We start from the raw sequence: 19,045 nt of genomic DNA, 5'->3' as shown, positions 1-19,045 counted from the left end.
ATAGATTTAAGACAATAGAAGACAATAGAAAGTTGTTATTTCTGCATCTGGTGTATGTCAGAATTTGAGACCAGCTACATTCTATCCAGTGTTACTGATCCTTCCTCAAACACCAATGTTTATCAGAGGCTCATTTTAAGCAGTATGCAACCTTGCAGATGTCTTTTTAAAACATTCCCTCAAAGCATTAAAAATAAAAAAAAATAAAAAATAAAAAAACAATGACCAGGTGCCCAAAATGACATGTAGTTTGTGGTTAAATTAGAACCCAAGTGGCTAATTAACTGACTTTGTATTACTTAATTAAACAGGACTGTTTTTAAAGACCTATACCATGAAATTCTGAAGCCAATGTTCTGCATCGTATGGTTGCTCTATGGTGAGTTACTGCAAGGCACTGCATGTGTAAACTCCCTGCCCCTGATGATACAGGTGCACAGCATGGTTTCAGACTCAGGGGCTTCCAAACTATGTTTAATACATGTGTCTGCCCCAGGCCAACATTCCGCAGCTCAGACAATGAATGAAAGTATCTTATTAGTATTTCACTTTTCTGGTGATCTGTTTTCAATCAGTGCTTTGCATGTGACAATCTAAGCCTGAGGGCTGGGAAAGGTGCATTACTATAAGTTCCCTGTTCAGGTGAGTGATCAGTGATGAGCTAGGTAAGACTGGAAGAGCATTTATCTCAATCTTTTAATCGGCCTCTTGCACTGAGTGGATTATTGCAGCTGCATTTGCTTCTAATTTTGTGATTTGAATGATTTGAAAAAACGTTTACAGTAGTTTTGCTTTGCTTGGGAAATTGTTTACATTTGGATGGGATGTCTGAATTTTTCTTTTTAAATGGGTCACACACACACATAAAAACATGAACAAGCAATTCATCTTTATATACCTTTATTGAAGTAAGTTACAATCTCTTAGGCGTTTTATCTGAGAACATTTATTTATGTTTAAAATTCAATGGGATCTATTGTAAGGCTCACATCTTAGTAGCTGACTGAATGACTGTACTGATTGAACTTATAAACGCTCTTTATATTAACACTCATAGGCATATAGTTCTATGTTAATAATATAGTTATTACATCCTATGGTTATTATGTCCGATGGTTTGCATGTGAAGCTGCTTTACACAGGTAATCAATGCAATATACCCTTTTATCTTGCAGTGTACAGCTTTAGCACTAGGTTGTTACACTACATAAATAAGCACACAGACTTTGTAGACAGTAAGATATTTTTATACACAACATCCCTGAAAACTATACCAACGGACAGTTTATGTGTTTTTTTTAAACAATAGACAACTGATTTAACATGGGAAACTTCTGCATTTTAAGGTGTTTAGTCTGCATATAATAAGCAGTGCTATTATACCAGAGATCCACTTCTTATACCATAGATCCACACTTCTCTCGGTAGCAATGCCTACACTTTTCCTTCAGATGGGTCCATTCAGCTTCTTTCCCAATTACTGCAGAAGCTGCAGCACTGTGTTAATGGTTCATGTATTTTCTGCAGTGTGTCCCCTAGGGGGCAGGAGCGCTTATAAATTGAACACTCATTAAATATTATGCTGTTTTTTTTTTTTTTCCTAAGGGGCAAACACCTTGCTGTTCTTACATCAAATTAGCAATTAGGAAACTATCAAACAAGATGAGTGGGAGAAAATCCTCTGACGAATTGATTGCAGAAGAGAGGGAGGGAGATAGGAGGTGGGAAAATGATTAGAAATAGGTACCAATACATTAAATAAATAACATAAACTGTTACTGTGTAACAAATAAAACAGCAGTAAGTTTCTCTGGCTGAGATCTCTTTTTAGTTTTTTGAAACAGGATTTGATGGATAACATGCTTTAAAATAGCCTATTTAAAAACTAAAGCAACATAAACAAAGGAGAAGTACGCTACACAGCAGGTTTCAACAGAGCCAAAATGAAAGGCTGGAACAAGAACAGAAACTCACAAATCACTTTACAATGTCCAAGTCTTTTTTTTTTTTTTTTTTTTTTTTTAAACTAAACATATAGTAATGAGGGTGAATTATGAAAAATAATAATAATCGCATGTTCAGTCTCACACACACTATTGCAGACTTAACAGCATACGAATAAAAGATTTTAATTCTGGGAATAAGAAAGAGAAATATAAATATAAAGAGAAGACTGTGAGGAGTGGAGAGTGTGTCATCCATCGCAAACCCAGGTGTCACGTCTGATCTGTGAGATCTGTGTCCTTACCTGCTACAAAACTCTAGACAGTGTACGATTTGTCAGCTACTAATGGACGAGATACAGAAATAGATAACCTTGCCAGCTCACGTTTATCAATCAGCCCCCCTTTTTCTTACAGCGTCAGCAGTAAAAATGAAACAAAACAACACTGATGTCAGCCCTGGTAGGATCAACAAATGGCGACGACTGGGAGGCTGCTGTCCACGCAGAGTCGCCACCTTGCATTTGGATACAAGCAGCCCGGGCGTCTCTCAGGCACCCCACCAGCACCCAGTGACACCATCTGTCTGAAGAGGCTGTCAAACAAGCCCGAGCGGAAATGCAGCTGATTTATGAGATGCCTTCGTCAATAAAACTACCTCATAACATCTACCAAAATGTCAGTGGTTTACAGAGAGCGAGGAGAGATCCATCACAGACTCCCTGAAAAGATAAGGACACTGTCCTGTCTGGGGAATTAAGGTTGTCAAATAGCCCTTCCTGATGTAATCTAACATTCCCATTAGCATGTGTCACCCACCCCTCCCTGTTTTATTCTGGCCTTTAATAATTGTGATAAATTTGACTTCTCGTGTTATCTGCAGTGCAAGTACAACAAACAGCCTTCACCCTAAACTCTCTTATTCACACTAATGCTAATCTGAATTAGCTTGACTCTTATAGCTGTAATGTGTGGAAACTGTTTAACAACATTGACCATAATGTTTGGAGGGGGGGGAGTAAAGATTCTTAAGGTGAGTATCATGGATTTAGGATGGTGGCCTATTTCACTGTTTACAGAGCCCTGGCCCACTAGTTAAATTAAGCCTCAGGCCTCACTAATCTGTTGTCACACATCATAAAAACTGAATTGAAGGTAAATATTTCAAAGTTATATTGCTTCACAGCCACAGTAAATACAGCCCTCCCAAAAAAAGGAAATATTTCAAAGGAGTGTCCTGCAAATTTGTTACGATTGTTTGGGTTTAAAGGAAGTTGTTAAGGCAGGAAGTTGTGCTGCTGTTTGGGCAGACACAACGCGTTCAGTTTGTGTTTTGAAGCACAGTAAATCTAAGATGGCATGAGTTTGTTGAAGAGATATGTAGTGGGAAGGGAAGGATTGTGGTTAGAGATTTCAATTACCAGAACCCACAGCCTGTCATCATTTTCAAATCTCCCTGCCTTACACCAAGACAGCACTGGAAGATACATGTCCTAATCATGTCCTAGTTATTCACACTGTCTTTGTCTGTCGCCAGCTCCCTCTGCATCGGCCCCACTATCTTAAGCTTATCTGAGTGAATTTCCAAACAGTAGCCATGTTCTAGGTAAACACATTCTCCATTTACTTAACAAAGCTGGCTCTGCGGAATTATGAGCAACACCTCTCTTGAACTAAAATGAGCACATTAATATACTCTCACTGGCAGGGGGTGTAGCTAAATACAAAGGCCCTCCTAAGCCTGCACATGTTATGATGGGAAGCCTATTTGGTAACTGTGTAATTCATGCCCATACAACTGAGACAACCCTGACTTTCAAAGTCATTGAAACACAATAAAGAAAAAATCCATCTACATTATATGGGTTATACAAAAGTTCAAATTGTTATATACACACTTAAATATGTCAAAAAGTGTATCAGTGAGCTGTGAGCTACAACTTCCAATGGCCTAGTATTAGAAAATTACATCCTACACTTTTTTTCCAGCTCAACTTCTTGTTTTAAAATGGCTTACAGTAAGCCAGTTTGAACACAGACTGCAAAATAAAATGGCATATAATTAAAATATTAAGACATTAAGTAACAAATGCCAGTTGTATTGTAGGCAGTCACCATTCCACAGGGATGGACTCCAAAGCTGTCATTCATTGTGAACAGAGCCACAGCAGTGACAGGTTAAGAGGTTTCCAGAATCATCCCTACTTTAGCACTTGCTTTGAATCCGTGAGCTCTCAGCTGCCTGGAGGAATTAGCAGGGGAACGAGAGAGCTCCAGAGAAGGAAGAGTTAGAGACCTGGCCACTTCTGTCAGGGAGATAGCATTACACATAAGCCAGGGCCCTGGGGCGCAAGGGAGGGAGCAGCAGAACTCCTGTTCTGAGCCTACAATCAACAACATGCTATAAGCCTTGGCTCTGCTCCACCCCATTGGGGATTACATTAACCAAGTCACTGTCAATTGTGCAGCAGTATTCATTGTAGGACTAGAGTATGAAGAGGCTTTTCTGATAACAGCTACAGGTTACCGCTGTTTGGTGTATGTTTGATGTCAGGTTAAATGTGATTACTAAACGTTTGTTGATTTTGTTCTGCCAGCTGTCCCTCACAGCTGTATATAGCCAGAATACAGAGTCAAAGGGATCCTCCGAGATGTGGTATCTTATTGACAGAGGAATTCTGATGGCAGCAACAGTGAGGGTAGAATAAGACAAGCTACTGTCACAAATGTATTGAAAAAGGTCATTCTAAGAACTAAAGAAAACAATTTCTCACTTTCACAAGAGATGAATTCCAGGACTCTGACACTGAAAAGTATTCTGTTAAAACTGTTCGTATCAAATCATTCTTCCAATTTGAGAATTATATTATGGAAATCATTCCACCTGTCAATAAAATGTACAAAAAGATATGAAGCGCTGGTATAATAACAGCTGCATTGGTATTTTTTTAAAACAACAACCACTTTTCTTCACAATTTTATACTGCATCTGGCTATTCAAAGCAGCAAAAAATTATTTGGTTATGAGGTGTAACGCTTCTTTAACAGGAATTAATTAGTTCATTTTTTTATCCCCCTGTCTCAGGGTTAAATGATACAGTCCTCAACCATCTGTGACAGCTGAGAGTAATAAAGTCGAATCTCTGCCCTTTTTCTATGGGCAGGGATCAATAAATCATTAGGGTTTTAATGAGGCTCCCTAACCGCACACTTTAACCTTGGAGATAATGGGGTCTGCAGCAGTAATTTTTATTGACAGCCCAGGGTCCGCTTTGTAAATGATCTAATCAATATGTGTGCTCATCTTAATATCCAGCTAATTGCTCTTTAATGATGCCTGATAATGGGCAGCCTCCAGTGAGATGGGACAGGACTGAACAAGATTGGAAACACAAAGCTTTAGCTTTGACTATCTATTTATTTATTTATATTAATTTTGAATCTGATGCTTTTAATATACTGTATGATATATCTATATAATCTATATATATATATATATATATTATATATATATATATATATATATATATATATATATATATATACATACACACACACACACACAGTGTATATATGGGGTACACCCATGCAGGGACTTATTAATTTATTTTTATTTACTTATTAATGTATTTTTTGTTTCTTTCTTTCGTATTTTGTTTCGTGTTTTTTTAATCCTCATTTAGAAAAGTAAGGCTTGTTGGATTGCATCTACAGTTAATTCTTTATCTTGCAGGGTTAACATGAGATGCTATAAAAATAGATGTTTCCTTTTATCTAAAAGAGAGAGACACACGGGAGTCAGAGCTGGCCTTCAAATTCAAGATCTTGTGACTGGCCATTCTTAAAAAGACTGCTTTTCCAATATCGACTCTTTCAACACCACAGGAACCAAATACTAGTTAGAACCTGAGAACTTACTATAATGTGTATTTTTCTTCTTTAGCTCCCACTACCATAAATTCACTTCCAAAACATTTTTTAAAGTGGGGGTGCTGAAAGCCATTGAACAAAACTGTAACCCCTGTATAAAATGGAAGCCATGCAAAGCCAGGGGTGCTACAGCACCCCCAGCACCCCTAGTTCCATCACCCTTGCCCTCACAGGGTATACAGGTAAATAGATAAAGACAATGAGGCAGAGCTCACTGCCTTGCAGAGTGCTGCTGTGAGACATGGCTATAGCAGCTGCAGGCTCCCCATCACCCGAGATGCCTCCTTTATAAGGCAATACATTTAGACACCTGCCTATTCCAATGCTTCTGCTGAAGCTGTGGTGCATGCTACACCCGTGTACACTGGCTGAGGTGAATACAAGTTACTTTATTAAACATCTATACTACAGCATGCTCTGTATGATTATCTGCTGACTTGTTGTATATATACAGTACCAATTATAGAATGTACAAAGACAAAACATTTTGTAAATTATGATTGATACACTTTACAATTTTTGTGAACTTGCACCAACCTTATTGTAATGGACATCTAAATTTAGAATGGCATTGATTTTTCAAGATTAAAGCTGCCGCCCCTGAAGTTTCCACTAGAGAGCAGCACAGTACATTACAGAATCCCAGAGAGGCCTCTCTGCAGTGGGCTGGTTGGAATCAGGGAGGATATAATAACAGATGTAGGCCACAACACACACTTGAAAATAAGCCCTTAATCAACATTTTGGTTTAAATAACACTTGACAATCAGTGTAGCGTATTGCCATGCCTTCAAATGAACCCTGAGTTTGCTTTCATACTGTAGGGTCTGTTCTTTGTGCAGTTCTTTATAAATTCTGCATATGAAGATGGATACTTTTGAAAGAACATTAATTTAGTAAAATGTTTAGATTTTGATTAAAAGTAGTTTATTTTTCCAATAGATTTTCATTGATATTACAATAGGCCCTACATGCATTTTGTAAACATTCATTCAATCATATTTGTATTTATATAAAACCTAAATCTATAGGCCATTAAGTCCAAAGTATTCTACATTTTAAATAGATGGGACTTTATGACAGGGTGCTTGTGCCACGTGTGTGGGTAGTTGTTGATTAAGCATACAGAGGGACACAATGGAGGTGGAATTGAAACACCGACACAGGCGCGCAGGATTTATTAACAAACACAACAAAAGTAAAGGTGGTCATGTGACATTACTAGCCAAGGTAACGCACAGAGAGTGCATAAAGCAAGCTGTGCAAAAAGCAAAATAAAACACATTGCAAAAACTGCAAATCAAAGGTGCCACACAAGGTGAGTGCTAGCCTTATAAAGGAGGCACCCTGCTCCAGGAACCGGCTACACTACGTATCCCTCACTATACATCACATAGGAGCCCTAACTAAACTAGCGATGAGCCCGTATTCATAAGACGGCTCCTTCTGCTTCATATGGCCTTGGCTGGGCATTGCCTTCACAAGCACCGCTTGCAGTTTCAGGGTTGTGTATGATGCTCTCCTCCTGAGTACACGCAGCACCCCCCTGTAGCATGGCATTGCAGTCACCCCAAGCCATCTCCCTCAGCTGCTTTTAAACTGACAGACACTCGGTCAAGACCGGCGCACCTGCTTCCCCTCAACCAAGCCTAGCAGGCAGCAAGTCTCAATCGAGCACCCGTCTGTAAACAATAATTCAATCACACAAATCAACTCCAAAACGATACACAATAAACCCATTTCCCCATACAATTTACACCAACACTAATTCCCCATTGTGCAAGGCAATTGCCTTGCCACAGACTTGTACAGTAAATACACAATGGGCAGGTAAGTAGATGGAAAGTAAGATCCATGCATTGTAACCAAGATGCTGAATTAAGCTGCCATATATCTCTAATGCATATATATATATATATAACCCCAAATTCTTCTGAAAGACTACCGCAAATGGAAGACATATGATGTATCAGTGTGGAAATGTAGAAAAACAAAAGATTCAAAACTATGCAGAAAAATGTGTGATTCTGGACCTTTGAATTCAGTTCCATACATTTCCTGTTTTTGGGAGACAGGCCAAGCCGCGGGTTACTGCTCCAAATCCCGATTCTGGCTTGACTGTGCATTCACATTTCATTTATTATACAGCTGAGCTGACATCATGATAACAAACACATTGATGTGAAATATGTGCCGTTGTGTCAGCTATGCAATAAATATGAGTAACATTTGGTAATGTCTTCAGAAACATTTATGAAAGATTTATCACAATATACATTGCAATCTGCCAGAGGTAAAAACTGTCCAAAGCTCTGAAAAATATGAAATGCAGTTCAGCATGGGATTAAAACTGAGGGCTGGTAGTGTAGGAAAGTGCAGTGTTTAAAATGTGAACATACTGTAGACCTTCACCTCCTGGGAGTGTATGAAATAAACTGCTGAACACAAAAAGATGAGACGTGCTTCAAGGTACTTTTGCTTCAGCGTTGAGTTATTGCATTTGTCTCAATATCAGTCTTTGCCTGACTGATCTTGCTTGAAGAATCCTAATTGTCAGACATTGAGTTGACTTCCCCTTTCCACATGTGTCAATGTTACTTTTCAGGTTGCTAGGTCATTGTCCCAGGCAGTTACAGTTCTTCAAGCAGGCTCTCAGGCAAGTCTGGCAGACATAGAGACCGATTGTAACAGGATATTGAAGCAACAGAAACTGAAAAATATTTGTTGTGCAAACAAAGACTAGAACAAAACACAAACGTCTTTGCACTTAATTATTTATGTTTTTTTTTTTTTTTTTTTTTTTTTTTTACGTTATCCTGTGGTTGGTTGCAGAAAAAATAAACAAGGTGCCTTGTTCATTGTCACTGCTATGCTGGCTCAGGAAGTGTGCCTGTACTAAATCTGTCTTCCAGGCTGGTCTCAGGCCAGGAATAAAATGCAATGCTTTGGCTGACTAAATGTGACAGTTACAAGACAGTTGTACTGCATGACTGTGTTTGCTCAGGGATAGTGTCTGAATAAATCTAAATCTACATCTACTGCTATAAAAAATGCATTGACCCTCTTCTATATTGCTCTGGGTAGCTGACAGCAAAAAGCTGTCTTTGCATAGTGTCAGGGTTTGACACCCCATTGTCACTCTAGGCAGTGCTGACCTGTTTCAGCTCTACAAGGGTTGTTATACACAGGAGACCTTTTCCCTGCTGTACCACTGTATTTTCGGAGTTAGAATTAGGGACTGCCAGTGTTGATAAAATAAACCAGATCTGAACAAGCCTTTTTTTCAAAGGAAAAGAAAATATTTTAAAATTACATAGCTCTAAAAAAAAAAAAAATCCAAAATCAGTAACTATTTTACTAACAGGAATGTACAGATCTCTCAGGGAGGGTGCTGTTACAGCCCTCCAGTATCAAATGCTGCACTGTTTCTTTTGAATTTCTTTTTCTTTTTCCTCAGCCTATGAGTGCACTTTTTCTGTGGGGTCGCTAGTGCACTCCTGGGATCCCTGTTGATTAGGAGACCCCTCTACATCTGTAGAATCTATTTGCTGTTCACACATACTTATACTTCAAGAATCTCTTTGCTGTTCACACATACTTATATATCATTAATACAGAGGGTCGGTGGGGGGGGGGGGGGGGGGGGGGGGGGGGTTCTTACTCCTCTCTTTTATACTTAGTAGTAGAAGTTCTATGGCATTGACAAATGTATTTTTATAGATGTACTGTGCTGGCTTTCTGCCTTCCCACAGTTAGTTATGTGGAATGAGAGGCAAACACTGACAGCTTCTGTCAGGAACTTCAGTCCTGGAGGTGGTGCTTTAGGCTGACCATATGGCTCTGGGTTCACTGGTACAGTCTGGGGCATTTCAGGTTTGTTTTGGGGTTTTTTAACTACACATTCCATTGCATTCAGTAGCTTTTACTGCTCTATTTTCTTTGAAAATGGACTGCAAGAACCAGAACTCATTGTGATTAGATTAAAAACCTGAACACTACCAAACTGCCCCAGTTAAACTTAGAGCCATGCGGTCACTCTATCCTCTTCTGACTGTCAGTCCTAAGAGTACAGTAGGTTCTGGTTGGGACAGATTTGCAGGTCTATGAAACTCTGCACAGTTTACGGCAGACCATTGTTGAAAACAGGATCTTCTTAACTACCACAAGGAAAATTCACAAATTTTATTCCACGCAATTTTTCCATTGGTTTGTAACCGCATGGCTAATCTAACAGCAACACAAAATGTTACCGGCACAGGACATTCATTTATGATTACACCTGGTTTGGGAAGGCATACATTCTTAGAGATGACAGCTGATGTTGTTTTTTTTTTTTTTCCCTGGGCATATGTTAGGGTTATGAGAAGAAACCCTTCACTTTGCAATGCCTTTTCAATAATAATACACTTCTAGCAAACACAAAGGGGGCACAGTTGCAGTGTTTTTTTTCTGTCTCTCCTGCAGTAAGTATTTTCCAGGTGGGGCTTCCTAGGAGCCTAAGGGCAGCCCGCAGCTGTCCTTGAAAAGCCGACCCTGGCAAACAACGGGAGCCTCCACTGACTACTTTAATGCATGTGAGGTAGGCAGACAAGCCAGTCATGGAAGGACTAGAAAGATTGTGTGCTGTTCATTTGAAATCATTTATGCGAAGACGATCTTCAAAGGCTTCACTGGTCATCAGTGACCATAAGAATTAAAGAAACTTTGTGTAATATTAGGGCAAAGAAGTGTGACTAAGCATGTAGACCATGTTAAATTAGGGTATGTGCAAAGATCCAGATATTGCATAGGGCAAAAACCATCTCCCTTTTAAGTTATTATCCCTTTGGTTCTGATAACGGGAGTCTAAGATTGTAACTTTGCTATTATAATGAAAGATAATTTTCTCCATTTTGGCATATCAACAGTGCAGTTTAGGCTCGCTAAAGGGCATTCTAAAAAATACTACACAACTGTTGAGAAAATGGGCACCATTTATTGTACTTATTCCTACACTGCACCTTTTGATTCCTGACATGCCAGCTTATAGTTTTGAGCTATAATTATACTCTGATATAAAGACTTTTACTTGGCTCCCAGCTGGAATACATCCAATTAAAACCCCTTCCATCATAATGGGCACTTCATTAAAACAAGATACATTCCTGACTTGCAGGGCTTGTGTTGCACAGAGAAGACATCATGTGATCCAAGCTGACGTGAGCTATTTGGAGACTGGAACACACCTAATTAATTATGGGTTCTTAAACATTTAACAGAATGTAACAGAATTTTGGTTTGGTTTATAGTGTGGGGTTATTCCTTGTAACTCATATGGTTCCTCAATACAACTTCAGTAAAGAATAACTCCCCAATTAAATATAATTTTATCTACTATATATGAGATCCTGTGAGGTCATAATCTGGCATAAGTAAAATTTAATGTTGTAAATAATACTCCTACTACTACTACTAACAATAATAATAATAATAATAATAATAATAATAATAATAATAATAATAATAATAATTACAGTGACAGTATTGTCTATATAAGGTTGTTTTAGCAAAAGCAGAATGTGTCTATATTGTTTGTTTTGGTGGCAGAGCAATACCCAGCTGGATTGCTAGATGAAGACTAATCACTGGTTAAAGGAAGGAGAATGAAAACAACTGAGCCTTTGCTAGAATTATATCACATTGCAACACATACATGTCACATAATGAGAGTTGCAAATTAGCCGAATTACGACATGTTATAAAGTACATGTACTAAATCTACTTTCAGATCATTTACCATTTCATGTAATGGTCATTGCAGCCTGTTACCCTGTTACAGTGCGGTTCGCTTTGACACCAAAAAAAATCAGCTGATGAAAAAAACACAGCAGTGAAACAATATTGGGTTGGGATGAACAACTGCACAGTGTAGTTGGATTGCAATGTTTAATTGCAACCGTAACTGCAGAAAACTACAATCATAGCGCAATTCTGGTAATACAGTTACACTGTAATTATAGGGATCGTAACTCACAAGCATAAGCTAGTATAGTCAGAAAACAGCAGGTCTTATTTTTTTCTACAGGCACTATTTTTAAAAGTGAATTATTTCACATCTTCATAACTGAAAGGGGCTGAAGATTTATGTGAGTAGTGACTAAATAGAATGATTATCTTTCAACTCTGTGTCACAGCTTCAGTCATTGTAAAAGTTCTCTGAAAGTATGCAACACCAGCATTAACTGGCTCAAAGGAACAGCTTTGTAAGAATATTTGTAGGTATGTATGAATATAAAAATAGCAAACAACTCTCTATCCAAGAAGAATCAGGATCCAACAGGATACTCATCAAGCATTAGAAATACTTAATGAAGAAGAAAAGCTGAAAACTCTATATTTGAATTAGTTACAGATATATGTAGTTTGCACTTGTAATGCATGCATATTGAAAGAATAAAGAGAGAAATCTCAGTGGTGAACAAATGTTCACATAACAGCACAGCTTGAAACTTTTAGAACCATTCTGCCAGCTTCATTTGACAAATATTTTACTTTGGGATGTGTGGTAGGGTGAAAGTGCCATTTTATATGCACAACAAAACATGCCAGAGTCTTCAGATATGGCCCAAAAATCTACAGGCTTGAGCTGTTTAATACAACACTCCTAGTCTTGCAAATATTGGATCATATTTGAACACACTGTAATGTGTGATTGCTTTCATAGTATATGCAATAATCTATAAACCTGTAATGTATCTAATTACATTTTCCTGTCTGCCATTAAATGTAACTAAAAACAACGGAGGTGACCCTCTCTTTAGCTGTCTACTGAAGTGTTTGTCCACAGTCTGGTATCCAGAAGGATTGCTTTTTGTTGTAGCTGGCTGAGAAAGGTCAGCGCCCTTACTCCTCCATGCTCCTCCTCTGGGCCGCTGTCCTCAGATTAGTTTACTAAGATTCCTGTTTTGAACTCTCTTGCCTTCCTGTACAGCTCCATTTGGAAATTGCATTATGTGAAATTGTATTATGGCTTGCAACAAAAGGGAAATGAAAGTTATTTCCACAAATGAATTAGAAATAATTCCCTGTGGGCAACATTGGATCAAATCATCTCTTTGTATGCCATCTTTTTTAGTCCACAGGGTGAGTGAAATATCAAGGCTCAGCTTGGCACATTCTTGTGCTGCCACGCTCCTCCTGTTCTGTAGCAAAAATTCCTGCTCTGAACAGATAAAGCCAATATAAATAAACCAGCACTCTGTGGTGTCTGGAATCTTATTGTTAATTACTAAACCAGAGAAAAAACAGACGGCTGTGGGACACAGCAGAGAAATTAAGCCTCCTCAAACATTTTCACCACAACAGGGTCGCTTCTATAGAAAATAATACCGAGCAGACAATACAAGGCTCTGCGAGACGTTGATTAATAATGGAACGAGACCTTGCAAATGATGAATTTGAGATACATGTGTGATGATTAGTCTACAGGATTGCAGTATAGTGGGCTGGCTGGGGAGGTTCAGAACATTTCAGATTATATGTGTGTGTGTGTTAATGTAACACATAGCCCAGAGATGATCTACATATACCTTGAGGCTATTTGATCCATGGGTCGATTGCATTAACACATGCAACAAAATACAAATAAATTCATTCTTCCACTAAGATGCCCCTGGCTCAAAAAATCAGTCATTAGTGTTACCTCAGCATGACGGCTGGTGCAACATCATGACCTAATTTCCATTATCAACCACTGGTATTTGATTAGATTAAATCACTGTATCGATAGATAAGGATGAGTTGGTGGAGTGTAAGTGGATTTCTATTAACCTATTAGACTGTGTTTAGGAAGAGAGGGTCAACAAAAGAAGATCATTGTCACATAATTGTCACCTGCATTGACAAGCACAGTAACATGGTCTTGTGCCCATTGCATCAGCTGCCTGCATTACATATCATTGAGAGGAGAGTTTCAACGTGTGGATGACTGCTGACTTTGTGGATAAATGTTTATAACAGGTTATTGGATTACCAGTAAGTTGTTACTCCATTGATTCCACTGTAAGCAAATTTAAAAATTCAACATAAATCTTATGCAATAAATTGGAAAACAATTTGAATATTACTTTACACCATGTTTATTTTGTGCATCTAAAGTATATTCTCAAATAAACATGTTTAAAATCAGTTGTGCATATTTATATTTAATTCTTAGCTTTCTGACCTTTACTGTAAGGTCCATTAAAACTCTTGTTTTGTTTTTAGTTTTGTTACAGGCATTTGTGGATGAAGGCCATCAGGATGATGCTGTTGGAAGTTTAGTATTTTGGATGAGATGCAAAACCAAAATGATTTGTGCTTTGTGAATAATACATTTTCCATATGGCAGAATAAGAGCATCTGGAAAAGGACATCTTTTGGGCAACCCTAATAGAAAATGGACATTATTAATATGTTCTGTTCTCTTTGAAAATCTAAAAAAAAAAAAAAAAAAAAAAAAAAAAAACTTTTTTGTGTAAAAGCGCATAACATTTTCCCTCTGTGAACTGGTGTGAAGTTCTGAGTTAAACGTACTGTACATACATTGATGCCCAGGCAAGGCTGTTCTGCTGGGCACAGAACATGCTTTGATGACAGTGACTTGAAGCCTCTTACAGAATACAGTTATAGTATGTTTCAGATTCTTGGACAGATAATAATGCCTGTCATGAAAAATGCCTGCTTTAGTCAGCAGTCACCTGAAGCAATGTTATTTAATTTCCTTACCCAATAAAGTCTAGTACTACAACTTGAAACTAATGGAAAAAGGTGCTGTTGAGTGATAATATGCCATTACAGAATTCTGTCCATTCGGTTTATAACCAGGCAGCTGAAAAAAGGAAGCTTTAGTACCTGGAGGAAAAATGAAGAAACAGAGAACTTTATTCAGCGTAAGACAGTTAATGGGGCAGGCAGAAGAATCTCCCTCAGCCAAGAAACACATCACAGTCACACAGCAGAGTTACTGAAAAAATAAATTGAACTAAATCTGAATTTCTATACCCTCCTCTCAAAGACTTAAACAATCACTAGGCGACCTCAAAAACAGCAGTAGAAATTCATTTCTGGTCTTAAGAGTTTGGCTTATAATAATGTCTTTATTTTTGTATTCTATTTATTTATTGATTTATTTATTTTGTTTGATATTTGTTCTCCTCTACGGGTGCCCGCTTGTCAGACAGACCTGTAATGTGTGCCCATAGCGACCCCAACTGTGATACACATATCAATGAATTTATAGTCATGTGAGGTAAATTGACCTTACCTTTTTGTTCTGATTTAAAATCAAGCTATATTAAAATAGATCTGCTGAATTGTGTTCTTGAAGCAGAATTCTACCAGTTTAGGACAACAACTGGTGCGTAATTCTTTTTTTTTTTTTTTTCATTTTATAAATACAGTCAGCTCTTGTTTTATTTTGGTTGGCCGCCACATATAACATCCTGGATAATTAAAAACTAATTTCTGGATCATCACAGGATCCCAAATATTGTTCTATTTTCCATAAAAGCTGTCTCAAATTTTATATGAGTAAATGCAGCTACAAGATATGTCTCACGCATTAGCATGTTATCGCACGCTCACACACATTTCTAAGATTATCTCACGCATTTTAAGTTAGTGGTGTCAATTAATTGCAGTTAAATCCGTTGAATAATATGTTAATGATTGTAACTTGGATCAATGTCAAATCCGGTTTGCCTGTATAATGCACCTGTAGCCCATTTTGAGTCAATATATAAAGATTTAAAGTATTTTTTCTCAGGGGCTGCAAGAGACAACACTACATCCAGGGTTGTGGGCACGGGACTTAGAAAACCGCTTTCCAAGCTTGTGTACTGTGGTAACCATCGAGACTACAGGCCCGTGTTCTATATGCGTAGAAGAGGAGAGAGGAGTACATTTTAAAACAAACTATTAAGTGCTGGTTGGATTAAAAACCTGGAATATTGGATGTCACCAAGGACCAAAGATGAGAGCCCCTGCCTTAAGCAATGACTAACACCACACTTGGAAAGTCTCATTCTTTGACCTTGAATCTTTTTGGGGCTGTAAATCTCACTCTTAAGGACAGCCAATCCTTGGCATCTCAGAGCTACAATAAAATATTGGTTGTTTTTCAAGCAAAGACTCTGATCTACAGAAGTGATAACCAAGGCTTTAAAGAATTGATCTTTTCCTGTGCCACAAATTAGACACCTTTCCTTAGTTTTTCTGTTGTGTGTGTTGATGACCTGCCACTTCTCTCCCATAATTTCTGACCTCTCTCTCAGTTCCTCCAAATTGTATTAGGAATGTCGATGGAGAATTAATTATTTCAAATGTACAGAGCATGTACGCGTATAGTTAACTCTTTTCATGGAGAACAAGTCTCAACAGTGCCCAGTGAAATCTATCAATCTGTAGTACACTTGACCACAATTGGAATCCTTACAAAAAGACTTTCCAGTTAGTTGTTTTCTTTAGAGCTGTGCAAGCTATAAAATGGAAATCACAGTAAGATTCAAAAGGATTGTTACAACATTTGTAAAATAAATCATTGGGAAGATGTGTAAACGTGTATTTCATTGAGGTGCAACAATTAATAGATTAATTGTTTACATTAATTAATTGACCAATCACACTTGTGGTTTATTTGGTGCCTCATGCAGCAAGCTACCTACAAACTTGTGCTCTCCTTGAACGGTGATAGAAGCTCTTCTGTTTAGTGATGAGAAATGGTAGAATCTAATAAAAAAAAAATCAGATCACCTTTCATTTTCATGAAAAAAAAAAAAAAAACCTGTACGATATCAATTAGGCAGTCAGTTATTGATTGCACTTCTAATATTTCATTCATTGTACCGTGGTGCTTTTTCATAATTGAAAAGTATGGAGATTTAAACTCCCCCTTCATTGGTACCCTTAACACAGCTAGGAATCAGCTCCATATAACTTTTTAAGGTACAAGGGACATATGTGTCCCACAAATAAAATGAAGCTAACTTTCTTATTTTTGCACGAAATAGGGTTTACAATGTACTCACAGGTTGGATCTGGTCATTCAAATTGTCAGTTTCCACATGATATTTGAGACACTCTCAAATGTATTGTAAGAAGAAATCGTTCAGCAGCTCCATTTCTTGTGTACCTTAAGGGGTTAAGGAATCGCTGTAGGTACAGCAGCACTGAAAAGGTTTTAACCTAGTTACCCCTTTCATGTAGTTACACAGCTCTTTATCTTCTTTACTTGCATGTTACACTGACAAGCTCAACACTCCAGACCCCTTCAAAATCACTCGAGCCTCCCTGGAATGATTTTCTTTTTCTATTTTAATTACACTTCTGCCCCAGCATTTTACAAAGTGGTGTAATTACCCAGCCATTAAAATGAAAAATAAGCCTGCCTGCTACTAAACCCCCTCTATGGCCTTGACTAGTAGAAGTAGCTGGCACTCGTTTCAGTTGTTGCTCTGCTCTGAGAATTGCCATTTAAGATATATTTTCCATTTCAGACGCCATGCAAGGTATGCAAAGCCTTCAAACATCTGATTACCTATCTCTGCATGATAGTCACTATTACCTGAGACACATGGTGGCATTAAAAAGCAACACAAATATGTTTTGTTTTTTTTGTTTTTTTCCCATGTATTGGCGAATGCTCAACATTGAATTTAAATACCATTTGTGTTAATATATGAATGCAAAAGTGATAATATGGCTGTGGCAGTCTATAAAATATATATATATATATATATATATATATATATATATATATATATATATATATATATATATATATATATTATATATTATATTGTTATTTTTATTTTTGAATATTTTTAATTATATATGATTTTAATCCCACCCAGTTTATTTTGTTTATGTTAGGAAAAAGGCTCCTGGTGCAGGACCTCTCTTTAGTGGGAGCGGCGCTCGGCCCAAGCTTGGCCACCTTTTGTTTCCTTAGCTGTTTTCTCTTTGTGTTTTGTTTTTGCCTGTTTGGATTTTGTTATTATGTACACTATTGTATGTAAACTTCCACGCTAGGGAAACCATGGTAACCAACCACTGCAACTTCCTCTATTATTAATAAAACCTAGATGCCTGAGAGGCATTACATAATTCTGACCATTCTGTTTCCAACCAGGTAGTTGGAAAGAGGAAACTTAAGAACCTGGAGGAAAGTACTGGGGTCTTTTTGCATAGTGGTGTATTGTGTATATATGTCAGACCTATTCATTTGTGCTACTCTATATTTAATATTAAGAGTTTATAGTCCATCAATTTCTCAGGCAATGTTTTCAACTATATCAGCCTCTAGAAAGTAAAGCATTTGATAAAGTAACAAGTTTCCATGCATGCATAATAAAACATGGTGTGGAAGTATTATTTTCTTTGGACTGTGAAAATAGATGCAAGGCTTGCTGTGGCCATGTTAGATTTACAACAGTTTGAGCTGGCACTTTGTGAGAACAATATAGGGACTGGTAATAAAACCTGGGCGGAAGGTGGCAGATTTATACATCTCAGTGTTACAGCCACTTTATAGATGAGGACCAGGGTCAGTAACTGGAATAGAGCTAATAAAACATGTCAAAAGTTAAACTCTTAACCTTCTTTAAATTGAAACCCTCTTTCAATCATTGAGCATTATATTATCTCTGAGCTGGGATAACAGATGATTTACAAACTTTTCTTTACAGCAGAGGCTTAACAGAATCAATGTTCAATCATGAAGTTTCAGTTGAGCAGTATTAGTTTCAGAACCCCCTTCTGCTGCTGCTATTAATCTGTATGACTCTTCAAACTTGTTTGTTCACATACAAATTATCCTGTATACACCTATGTTGCACTCATAAAAAAAATTCACTTTTTGACTATAACATATTCGTAAATCCATTGGCCTTTGCCACATGGAGAACACCACTTCTAGGGTGTGAATATTGGACCATATTTGAACACCCTGTCATGTGTTACTGCTTATGAAAAAGTCGTCCAAGAAATATAAAAGCAATGCTTTTTGCAGACTGTAGGTACTTTAATTAGCATTTTATTATCTATTGCAGTTGTCCGTCAGATTTACAATCTATTATACTGCTGCCAATAGCGAGCTTCTCTTCAGATCCAGTTACAATTAGTGTTCTCATGTTGCCTTTTCCTCTACTGACATC

The sequence above is a fragment of the Polyodon spathula genome, chromosome 13 (assembly GCF_017654505.1).
Source record: "Polyodon spathula isolate WHYD16114869_AA chromosome 13, ASM1765450v1, whole genome shotgun sequence".
NCBI lineage: Eukaryota > Metazoa > Chordata > Actinopteri > Acipenseriformes > Polyodontidae > Polyodon > Polyodon spathula.
Note: the sequence above shows the minus strand (reverse complement) of the source record.